The sequence below is a fragment of the Cornus florida genome, unplaced genomic scaffold (assembly GCF_030987335.1).
Source record: "Cornus florida cultivar Cherokee Brave unplaced genomic scaffold, ASM3098733v1 CherokeeBrave_3.0.0_Hap2_Chr06, whole genome shotgun sequence".
Classification (NCBI taxonomy): Eukaryota; Viridiplantae; Streptophyta; class Magnoliopsida; order Cornales; family Cornaceae; genus Cornus; species Cornus florida.
In genome coordinates this window covers 104,766,925-104,779,095 of record NW_026775576.1, presented here as the reverse complement: position 1 = coordinate 104,779,095, position 12,171 = coordinate 104,766,925, and the positions used below count along the sequence as shown (strand labels likewise).

Here is a 12,171-nt window from a genome sequence, read left to right as displayed (position 1 = left end):
ACCTAAATTTGTTCTATTTCTAAATAAATATAATATATAATTTAAAACTACTTGAAACATACTACTTCCTCCGTCTTAATTTATGTTTCACTTATAGGGGAGTAGTAATTTTTAAGTAAAAAAATATGATTTGCATTGTAAAAATAACTAATTTGTCTTCTTTTTAAGTTTTAAATATTTAAGTTTGAAAAAGAAGTGAAGTATTATTTTAAAAAAGAAAAAAAGAAGAAAAAGAAAGCATACATAACATTTATTTTAAGGCGGAACGAATTTATACAAATATTATCTAAATTTGTTCAAAATTGCAAATAGATAAGGAAGAAAAAACTTGGACAGATTCGGCCCAAACTGACCGCGATGCTTTGGGGAAGTGTGAGGCCCACCATGTGTGATGGGGATCCACAATCTTCTATCTCACGGTCAGTAACCGGCATAGTAGCATTACCCAATATAATAAAGGTAGATGGATAGATCTGACATCCCCAATCACTTGGTTACATTTGTATGTGTGTTGAGACTTGCTAGTATGTTCTAGACTTTTCCAGGCACAGGAAAAGTCTAGTATCTTATAGGTTACACACCCTTCCTTATTTAATTCACAAATTTCAGTAGGGACAATTTCAACCAAAAGTAAGAGCACAAGCAATCTCTTTCTTTTCCTTCTCAGTCATAGAAACGTTGAAACATTCATTTCATTGTTTGATATTATTTTTGCATCTTTATCGGTCGAGAATTATAATCCTGACAAATAAATTTTATAAACTAAACAGGCAGTTCGGCAACAAAATCCAGGACAGCTTATTATAGAAAGGCTGAAGAGGCCTATACGTATATATATATATGACTATTTATTTATGGGCTTGTTTGTCAGGGTTGTGACTCTCGTTCGATGGTGTGGAGATTATATCAGCCGATGGGTGGATTTAACGCTTCCGAGTCTGAGGAAGAAAATATCAGAGATTCTACCGTTTAGATTCTGCCGACTGAATAGTAGTAACTCATTTCCTAAAAGCCCTAGCTTGATTTGGTTTTTGTTCTTTTCATTTTGAATTAAAACCCTAGTTTCTGTCCTTGATTTAGAGATTTTAGGATTCTTAGCTTGAGTTGTGCACAGGTATTTGTTTGTATGGGTTTTAGTTTTGGATTTAGAGATTTTAGGGTTCTTGAGCTTGAGTTGTGCACTGGGTATATGTTTGCGTGTTATTTTGTCATTTTCTAGCTGCTTTATGGTATAGGATTTGGTGTTTTGATCCTTTTAACTGATTTGTTCTCCAATTTTGGTAAGGTATGGAGCCCCTCTCTTGTCCTTTTGTTTCAATTGGTGCATTCTGTTTTGTTCATTTAGGTTATCATATGTTTTATATCAGGTAGCAGCAATCTTTTTGTTTTTTATTTCTAAATGTGAATCAATTTATTGTTTCTATGGTTTGAGACCGCATTTTGCTATAATTCATGTTTATTTGTTGTCATCAGTGTTGGTTAAGCATTATCAAACTGCTTTTAGTTTGGGTTAATGTGATTTATCTCATCTTTTTATTTGACAAAGCTTGTTTACCTGTAATTCTCATGTTGTTTTGTCATTGAGAAATCTTTGTCGGAATCTCATGTCTGACTGTTAAATTTATTTAAGTGGTGGTTTTATTCCATCTGTTTATTTGACGATGCTTGTTTACTTGTAATTTTCATGTCAGGGCTAACACTTAAATTTTTATCCGTTCGCATTCTCACCATTATGTTGCATCATGCAAAGAAAAGTTATGAAATTAATAGTACAATATTGGTATAATTGTTTTACATTAACGTATGGGGATTGCTTTCCACCTCCAATAAGGTATTATATTGAGAGTTAAACAAGTCAAGCAATGCTGGCCACGATGCCATGTAGGAAGGTTTTTGGTGATTGTGGGTGTCAAGCAAGCGCTTCCTGCGTGGCCAGGCCTACAAGTCAAAACCTGAAAGGCGATCCCTAAAACTGAAAACCTGAAATACCATTTCACATCCCTTCAAACCTCGAAAGTCAATCCTCGAGTCCAAAACTCTAACAACAACTTAGGTCCCTCAAACCTTGAGAAGCTCAAGTCCTAAACCTTGACACACCACCTCAAGTGCCCTCAAACCTCGAGAAACAACTAGAGTCCAAAACCCTGTTTCATCATCTCATGTCCTCCCAAACCTCGAGAAACAATTCTAGAGTTCAGAAAGTTTGACACCACCTTAGGTTTGCTCAAACCTTGAAAGGCAACTCTTGAGTTCAAGACCTTGAAGGCATCATCTCAGGTCCTCCTAAACCTCAAGAGACAACTCTGGATTCCAAATCCTTAAAGACATCATCTTAGGTCTTCCCGAGCCTTGAGAGACAATTCTCGAGTCCAAAGCCGTAAAGACATCAGCTCATGGCCTCCCAAAACTCAAGAGAACGTGCGAAGTCCAAACTCCTGAGACACCATATCGGACTCTCATGAACAAAGAAAGACGAGCCCTTGAGGGCACCCAACTAATGGTACAGAAAGATAGAGGTAGGGCTTGTAAGCTCTCTATAGCTACATGTGGGACACTTAGAAGGATTTTGGAATTGTGGATGAGAAGCCATAATCTTTACTCGAATATTGGGCTTGATCAAAGGTGGTGATCACATGCTATGACACAGAAACTATCACGCGAAATACCTTTATTGCTACGTCTTGGCCATTTATTGCTCAACCACCCTTACAATTAATGACTAGCCGAAATTATTTAATGCACCACTCTTAACGCAAAAGGGGATGATTTGACCTAATAGCCACATGGGAATGGCTTGGTAAAATCATAACCCTAATGCCCTAGGGTCCAGCCTCCAAGTAACACCCAGCAAGGGTTTCGACCCCTCAGGTATTATCCGGAAGACCTCGAACCATAAATACTGGTGTCATTAAGCATTAAAGGGTAGAGCCTCGTCAACCAAACTGGTTTGTTAGTGCCTAGAGTTGACTGTGTAACCAAAACACTAGTCCTTTTGACTAAGGCCACAATGATTGAAGGCTGTACAACAAGTTTGAGTGAGAACTCTCAAATTGCTTTTTGTTGCCATATTCAATCTGCATGATATTGACTGCTTTAAATTTAGACCTGACCTTGTAATCCTTTTTCCTTGATAGCAGCATGAGCATGTCATCCTCGAATTCTTCGCAGTTCTATCTTCTATTTCATAGCATCCTCCTACTGGCAGGATGTCTTTCATGTTTTTATTGTGATTCTAGCTATGTTACACGGACTTGGGTAAGTGTCTTGGTTGTGGACGTGTGTTCAGGTGTTACTTGAATTCCAAATCTTAGGAGAGTGGGTATTGGTCCAAAAGTTGAATAAGGGTAGATACATGCATTTGAATTAGGAAACTCACGTCTGCTATTAAATTTTAGGGTTTTTTTTTTTTCTTCATGCAATGTGAATGTTCGGATAACCTTTTGGATTCATGTGTTGGACACATATCCTATTCCCATATCAATATTGTGTAGTGTTGACACAAGTATGTGAAATGAAATAGGATAGTCCATATAACAGAGGATTCTAGTATTAAATTTTTGCAGTCATTGCGATTCATTTGTTTATATGGAAACAATGTGAGGAAGTATTTGAGAATGGAATCTGCCTATTTATCCGTTAGTTGTCTCCAATAAAACATGGTTGGTGCTAATATTCTCTCTCCAGTTTTATTTATTTATTTATTTTCCCTTCTCTTTTCTTTTCTTCTCTTTCCTTGCTACGCAGAAGCCTCAATTTATTTTGATTTTCTCTCTTGCGTAAATGCATCTACATTTTTCTTTAATTTGAAGCATTGCTAATATCCTTGATTACATTGTTTATTTGGTTGTTGGAGTTGATGAATATGTGATTATGTGTTGGCTTTGAATATTTTCCTTTTCGATGGGAAGAGATCTATTATATTTGCAACTTACTGTTTATATCCCACTCTTGACATTTCCTGCAAGGCTGTTTGATGTAATGCAAAGCAACAGCTCGCTGACTCCATCACAACAGTTGGTGACTCAAATGCTGCTGATACTCACCAACTGTTTACTGAACTGTGATACAAGCAATATCCTGTCTATTATTATTCATTTAATGATTATGCTGATGGTTTCCATTTCTTCATCAAGGATATCTATCCTTTTAAATTTTCAGTCAATATTTTGAGCTTTCAGGACTTTTGGTGCATGCCATGATTTGAACAGAAATGTTTGTGGGCCTGCAGAACAGTGACTTTTAATCCATTTCAGGTACTTATTCTTACATTAAGTTTGTAGAGGTCACCGGTGGTGCTTATATATTGTCACAGAGGTTCAGATATGCAGCTACCTGGATCCATAACAACTAATTAAATTTTGAGATATTTTTTTAATCTTTTTATGAGCCTTTCTTGGTGTGATGGTAAAACTTAAAAGCTCATGTTTTGCATTTAACTAATATGAAAGGCTAGGTCTGTTGTCTGTCTCTCCTTCCCTGCAAGCTGCATAGGTGAGACCTCTCTTTTTTATCTTTCTTTTCCTTTTGAGAAAACAAAATCTCAAAAAAATATGTATAAAAAATGCACCTACATGCATAAATTAGAACAGAACTTCACCTATATTTTGTGCAACAAGATTGCATGTTGGACTAAGTTCTTGTCACACAATTTAACATTACAAATTCGCTTCTAAAAAAAAAAAAAAAAAAAAAACACAATTTAACATCACAAATTCATGATTATATATAATCCAACTTAGAACACGTGTGTGTATGTTGAAGAAACTAACTCATAGCATCCGGACATTCTAGTTCTTTGATCTTTTGGCATGGAAGAGCGAAGTAAAGGTAAGTTGCATTATGTAGTATGTTGGGATGCAGTTGCAATAGGCTAATAAGTATCATAGACAAGGACATGATACAACACAGGAATGTCAACGCGTTAAATCTTAATAAAGTAGGACATGTATAAAACATAGGCACGACCATATGTAAGCATGCATTTTTATTTCTACATCTATTGAATATGACTAGTATAAAACTGTTATTCATTTCGAATTATTATACTAAGTGCTACTCTTGCATAATTTAGAAGAGGAATTTATACGATTATTGACATGATTGTTGTGTTTTATATATTACTATTTCACTTTATCGTCATTACAATTATGTTATATATATATATATACACGAGAAAAAGTCACGTGCATTTGCACGTAAATAAAATTTTGTAAACATTATGAAATATTATATATATTACTATTTCACTTCATCGTCATTACAATTATGTTATATATATATATATATATATACACGAGAAAAAGTCACGTGCATTTGCACGTAAATAAAATTTTGTAAACATTATGAAATATTATTTATATATATATATATATATATAATATCACATTATTACTCCCTCCGTCCCTTATTAGTAGTCCATTTTTCTCTTTTTAAATGTCCCAAATTAGTTGTCCTCCTTGAATAGTCAAAGCATCTTTTCTTTATATTTCCATCATTGTCCTTTATCTTTTTAAAAAATTTCAAACTTTGTAACTATATATATTTAAATTAAAAAGGATAATTTGGTAATTTTAAAAGGGGACAATGCATTAATTACATGTCCCCTTAAAAAGTTATAAAATCAAGAATGGACCATTAAAAAGGGACGGAGGTAGTATTAAATATATGAAATCATAACAACCTTCAAAATTTAGTTTAAAAAAATCACTTTGAAGAGATAAAACAAAGTTTTTTTTGTTTGCTTATACATATCAAAGAAAAGTGTAAAAAAATTGCCTTCAAAAATAAAAAATTATGATATATATATATATTAGAATCAACTTTATAAAATTACACTGACATTAAAATCTAGTAAAAGGACAACTATTTGGATTCTAAGGTCAAACTCAATGTTACTCCACTTGATTGTTAAAAATATTATATATAGAATATTAAACATTGAAACTTTGAAGAGAGAGAGAGTTATGGTTGATACGCGACAAAGGGAAAAAAAAAAATATAGAGATTTTTCCTTAAAAATAAGAAATTAAAATGAAAAAAAAAAAAAATGAAGCTTTGGAGAATAAGAGTAAAAATGCTACACACATCTAAAACAACACAATCCATTTATTAATTTGCAACAGAACAAGCGAAGGAAAATTGCAATAAAGAATGATACCTAAAGTGGAGATGTTTTTCCTAACCAATGAGGATTTGCAAGTGGAGGTCTAGTTGACTAATAATAGCATAAGATTTGATGATGAACTAAAAAAAAAAAAAAATTTAAATTTTGATTAAATAACATATCACAATAATAAGCCATTCTTTAAAATATATAATTCATAAGTAGGTCAAATTTACAAATTTATAAAATCCTTTTAATACTTATCTTTAGAAAAGGAAATAAAACTTTAAAAAAAAAAAAAAACCAAACTTGAGAGAGGTTGATTAATTTTGCACCCAAATGCCTAGGTTTCAAGAAATATAGTAGATTGTATTAAGAGATGTGGGAACGAATGATTTGATTAAATATTAATTTAAAAGATATTTATAAAAGGCACAACTCCTCAATAGTAACAAATTTGGTGTTCTGAATGCACAACTCTTAAATAGTCGTTAGTATCAAACTATTAAGAAATAAGAATAACAATTGTACTTAAATACTAATTAGGAATAAATTTTTAAAAGTCACCACTCTTCAATATTAAGATATTTGAAAACACACAACTCTTGATATTTGAAAACACATAACTCTTATAGCAGTTAATACCCAAATTATTGGTGACTCTTATAACATGAAAAGTCACAAAACAATTATTTATTAAAAATAACTGCTTCAAATTCTAAATAATCATACTAATTCTGAAAGAATGATTGATTGATAACCATTAGAAAGAAATCTAAAAAGACACAACTCTTAAATAATAGTTAGTTAGTAGTTGTAATAGACCACCAATGACCTAATTTTAAAAAGGCAACTCTTAAAACATAAAAATACAAATAAATAATGTTTAAATTTAAAGATAAATTTAAAGATCTACTTTAAAATGTATATAAATTTTATAAATCCAATAAAGCTATTGATTTATAAATATAAAAAAAAATAATAGTTTAAATGTGTATGAATATTAAAAATTTATGCAACATTGGTACCAATCATTAAGATTGGCAATGAGAGAAAAATGATTCACCGTTCACTTTCGAAATAGAAAAGAACGAATTTTAAAATGCAAATGAAAATATATAATTAATAATTCATAAAAGATTTATAATTTATTCGCATAGGATTTACAACATAAAATAACTAAAAAATTATAAATATAGTAGAACAATAAACATTACACAATTGTTTCTTTGTTTTAATACTTTAAAGTTCTCATGCTCTAATATTGCGTCTCCTTCTATAATGTGAGCACTTTAAAATTTTAAAAAGAAATAAAAAAACTGCCATATGAATTTTATGTGCAATAAAAGTAAGAAATAATAAAAAATTAAAGAAACTCATCTTCATTTGTGACTCAATAGTGTTATCTATTTTCTTAAGATGGATAATACTAATATATATTGTGTATTATCAAAAATTATCTGAAACTCACAACGTAAAATTCTAATAACACAGGAGAAACAGATTTCTTTATTAAAAACATTGCAAGAAACATACCTTCCAAAAAATAAGGCTGATGCACATGAACCAAATTATTACTCTCATGTTTCAAAGTTGTAGTTTGAACATTAGAAAAAAACATGAGACAAGATCTTTTTACATAGACAAGTAGAAATGGAGATATAGTTTGCAACATGAGTTCAACTTAGACATCATTTATATAAGATATATACAGATTTTTGGAAAATATGAATGTAAAATTGACATTATATAAGTTCTAACCAGCAAAGTTCTACTGTCATGAACTTTCAAAACAAACAACTTAAAACTGAAACGACACCTATAAAATATTTAAACCGAGTATATATTATTATTATTACCAAAAATTGTATATAAAAAATACAAATAAAATTAACAGTTGTAAAGTTTCAAACAACAACTTAAAACTGAAATGATGCTTATAAAATATTAAAATCTAGTATATATTATTATTGCAAAAAAGTGTATATAAAAAATATAAATAGAATACACTTTTATAGGGTAAATATATATATGAAAAAAGAGTATTATTCTATGCTTCTTGTGACCATATGTGCGATTTTAAATGAAAAAGTTGGATGCTTCGGAATGTATTTATATGTTTTTTCAAGCCTAACACGACTAGTTTAGATGTGTTTTATTTAGAACTCATTTAGAGGTGTTCGGAAAGTGTAAGCCAGTGTTTGTTTGGGAAGTGTCGGCGAAGTGTTAAGAAGTGTCTGCAAAGTGTCGTGTAAGTGTCCAAAATAATTAACATTTATTTTTAAGTTGCGACACTTTGCAAGTGTCCAAAATAATTAAAATTTATTTTTAAGCTATGGACACGAACATGAAGTGTCAAAACACGTGTCTGTAGAGTGTCGATATCCGACACAGATATGGCTCTTTCGTTGAGGCAATTGGTGTAGATGAAAGGTAACGAAGGCGGAGAATTTTTGGTTTTGTAAGTGTGGTGAGGAAGCCTATTGAAAGAGTGATCTTAGGGTCGAACAGTTGAATTGCCTCACTACACGGGGTTTATCTGACCATATTTTACTCTTTTTTAGTATCACCACCTGATCTTGTCCAAATATATAATAAAAATAAGAGACTGCTCTGGCATTTAGGAGGGTCTGGAAGAGGTGGATGGTTGGCAGCTTACCCCTATTCCTAAAGGCTTTCCGAAGTTATAACTTTGTTTCATTTGAGACTTTGAACCTTGGTCTCCTCACCCTCAATTTATTTTGTGGAACATTGTATATGGTGATATTTTCCATCTCCTTCTTTGACGCGTGTATATGAATTTTATGTATTCTATAATTACAATGTTGAATAATAGGTCAATTATATACCTTCTCCAAACTATACCTTGTCTACCCAACCATTTGTATAATGTACGGGAAGACATATAAGGAATACACTTGATTAGTTTTGATCTTTTATGGAGGGAAGGTCCATGTATTTGTCTTGTGTGTAAGAAATTATATTAGGATGTGCTTAAATAACTAGTTTTGCATTTGACATTATAATTGTTCTATTGTGCACCCATAGTGTCAAATATTATTGCTGGTTCCAAGTGGAGTTACTGGCCTTACTAGGGGCATCAACTAGCTTTTAGGTTAGGCAACTGCACAAGTGGTCCTTTATATGTCTCTCAATATCAGTACATATATGAATGCAATCACCACTAAAAAGTAGGGCTAGCACTCCGTGTTAATGGGCCGTGTTTGTATCATGTCAAAATGAGGATATTCTACTATATAGTATATAGGTCAAAACGAGCACGACCCGTTTATTAAACAGATCAAAAACCGTTGACATTAACACAACCCTTTTTTAAATAGGTAACAAGTAACCTGTTTGTAAATGGGTCGTATATCTGATACAAGACAGAGTCTTAACAATTTATTTACAATTTTTGTAATTATAAAATGTTACAAAATAAAGTAAAATATTGATTCAAAAATTATAGTGACTATTCTATTTTATCTAATAAGTTACACAGTTTACCTATGGTGTCACCATAATGCTATAGTAATTTAAATATATTACCTGTAGCATAGAGTGACAAAATTGTAAAGGTCCTGTGATTTCTCCCTAAAGAAGTTTTCTGCGAAATTATGGTGTCTACCTGCTCTAATATACTTTTCTGTACCTTCCTGCATGATCATTTTATTGTTTATTATTTTATACATTGACATATAACAGTTGATTGATCAAATGGGATTAATAAACCGGAAGTTTCATAGCAGTTAAATATTGAATTTTTAAAAATTTTGAAGTTAAAATCAACAAAAAATTAATCAGAATTGGATCTATTCACATGTGAAGTCCTTGTCTTAAATACATAATCTAGACAAAACCTTGCATGTGAGCAACTCTCGGTATGCATTATGTGTACAAGTCTACTATGAAAGCCTTCTTTGTTTTCATTGTAAATGATTCCTTGTTTGCTTGGCTTAAGAGTGCATTCTGTGATCCTACAAAACATAGACATTCTTTAGAAGAACCATGACCATGTACAATATTATATTAAACATGACACTCATGGGAATTTGTCCGTCATGGCCCATGCTCGTCTTAAAATAAATTTGATATCTGAAATGCTGAAAATTTGTTTGTCAAATATTTTATATTCTCTTTTTGCAGAGTGATTGTTGGTAATGTCCGTGAACGGGTCAATGAAATTGGATTACTATTTACTATATGTAACTGCTCCAATGATTACATTTGTGGAAACAGTTACTGTGCACAACTCAAGTGTCTGAACAAACAGGTGAACGTCATAGTCGTGTTTAACTTATAGAAATTGTTTGCACATATTCTCTCACAAAGAGAAGTTCAGATGAACATACATTTTTGAGACCTGCTCAAATTGTACATTGGCAGATTAATTATGGATGAAGATAATGTTTTCAGTTATAAGCGACAGGCTACTAAAGTGTTTGCTGCAATCATTGTCAATGTAGGGGATGAATAGTAATCCAAAGAGGCCGGCCAATGAATGCTTTTCCTATTAAAAGAGGAAAAGCAGTTTGCCTAGAACCTAAGCAACAAAGTGACTGGTCAAAACTCACATGGGATGAAGTTAATTAGAAATGGCTTTAAAAAATTAAATCTAAAAAAATTAAATCTAAGAGAAGACTTGGTATATAATAGGAAAGAACAGAAGAAGAGAATTCATGTGGGGGTCCTATCCATGTGGGATAAAGGCAAGGATGATTATGCTGATGGTTGTCAATATATCTTCACAGTAATTTACCAATACACACACACACGCACACACATATAAATATATATGTTCAAATTGATATCGTATCAAAATCAACCACATTATATTTGGGTTTTTATTGATTATCACGGGGGTTGTGTTAATTTTGTTCTTGAGTCTCGTGCAAAAATAACGGAGGAGTTGGAGCTGTTCTGTGTGGAGAAAAAGTTGCTTCGCTCTTGTTGTGTTAACCTCAACTTTCAACTGGCTACTGATTCATTTGCTTTTTCCATGGAATGGGAGATTATGGGTCATGCAAGATTATTTTAAGCCTGGTAAAAGGTATATTATTCTCAACTTATTGATCATTTTTTCTCTTGTTTGTTTTTTTGCGGCATGAAACTTCTGTTAGATTTTCAGTTCACTTGAGATGTGGTTATTCATCTAGGAATGAAGCATATATAATATGTTTTAACTTGGGACATTTTGTTTGCCATTTTCTTCTGGTGAAACAGGGTTAGCTCCTAATATCTATTGGACGGATGATAAAGTTGGAGGAATCTAGAAATATGCATGAATGATCACTTTCATATGTTATTTTCATTCCAGAAGTCCATACATAAAGCTAAAGCCAGTAGGATTCTAAGTAATTAGGAAATGTATGATATTATGTCTTTTAAAGATGTAATGACTTTTATTATTGAGTAGTGCTTGTGCATTTTGTTTACATGAGCTCACATACAAAGCTCCCAATCTGGAAAGTAATTTTTATAAAAATATGGTCTTTCAGAAACTTGTACTAATCTATGTATGCAGCTGAAGTGGGAGAAAGGTATTTGTGTTTTTGAAAAACTGGATTGATGAAATTGTTTGATTGATTGAGGATAACGGATAAATTTAAATTATTGATTGTGATTATGATAGTCGATTGGGCTGTTATACTTTAGTTTGTTAATCAAGTACGGTATAATACCTTATCTTAGTATGCGTTGGTCTGTCAATAGCAATCCTGCAATCCAAGGTTTTTGTTATATGGTTATAGTGTAGCCTATGCAAGGATTGATTAGACTCCCTTCTATTATTTGTAGTCTCCGCATTGGACTTGGCAATGGAAAGATAAGTTACCTTTCATTTTCCTTTCAAAAAAAAAAAAAGGAAGGAAAGGTAAGAGAATGTAGACTTCTTACATGTGGTGTTATAGCATGCCTGTGCAAGGTTTTTGAAGGGAATAACATTTTATAAAATTGACCATGTCTTCAACTTGTTGGCACGAGTTTTTACCGTTACACCGTGCAATTGTCCTCTCTCTCTCTCTCTCTCTCTCAAACGCGCGCGCGCACACACATATATATATTGTTGG

At 32.1% G+C, this 12,171-nt stretch overlaps 1 long non-coding RNA gene across 3 annotated transcripts; it reads left to right on the top strand.

The window, feature by feature from the left end:
- The first annotated feature begins 495 nt into the window (after positions 1 to 495).
- LOC132313602 (uncharacterized) lies at positions 496 to 11,737 on the top strand. 3 transcript variants are annotated; one of them, XR_009483445.1, is made up of 3 exons: positions 496 to 630; positions 872 to 11,153; positions 11,327 to 11,737. It is a non-coding gene; the product is annotated as an uncharacterized LOC132313602 (long non-coding RNA). The 3 variants fall into 3 exon arrangements; XR_009483444.1 differs by having other exon boundaries at positions 771 to 11,153; XR_009483443.1 differs by having other exon boundaries at positions 496 to 11,153.
- Positions 11,738 to 12,171: the final 434 nt, after the last annotated feature.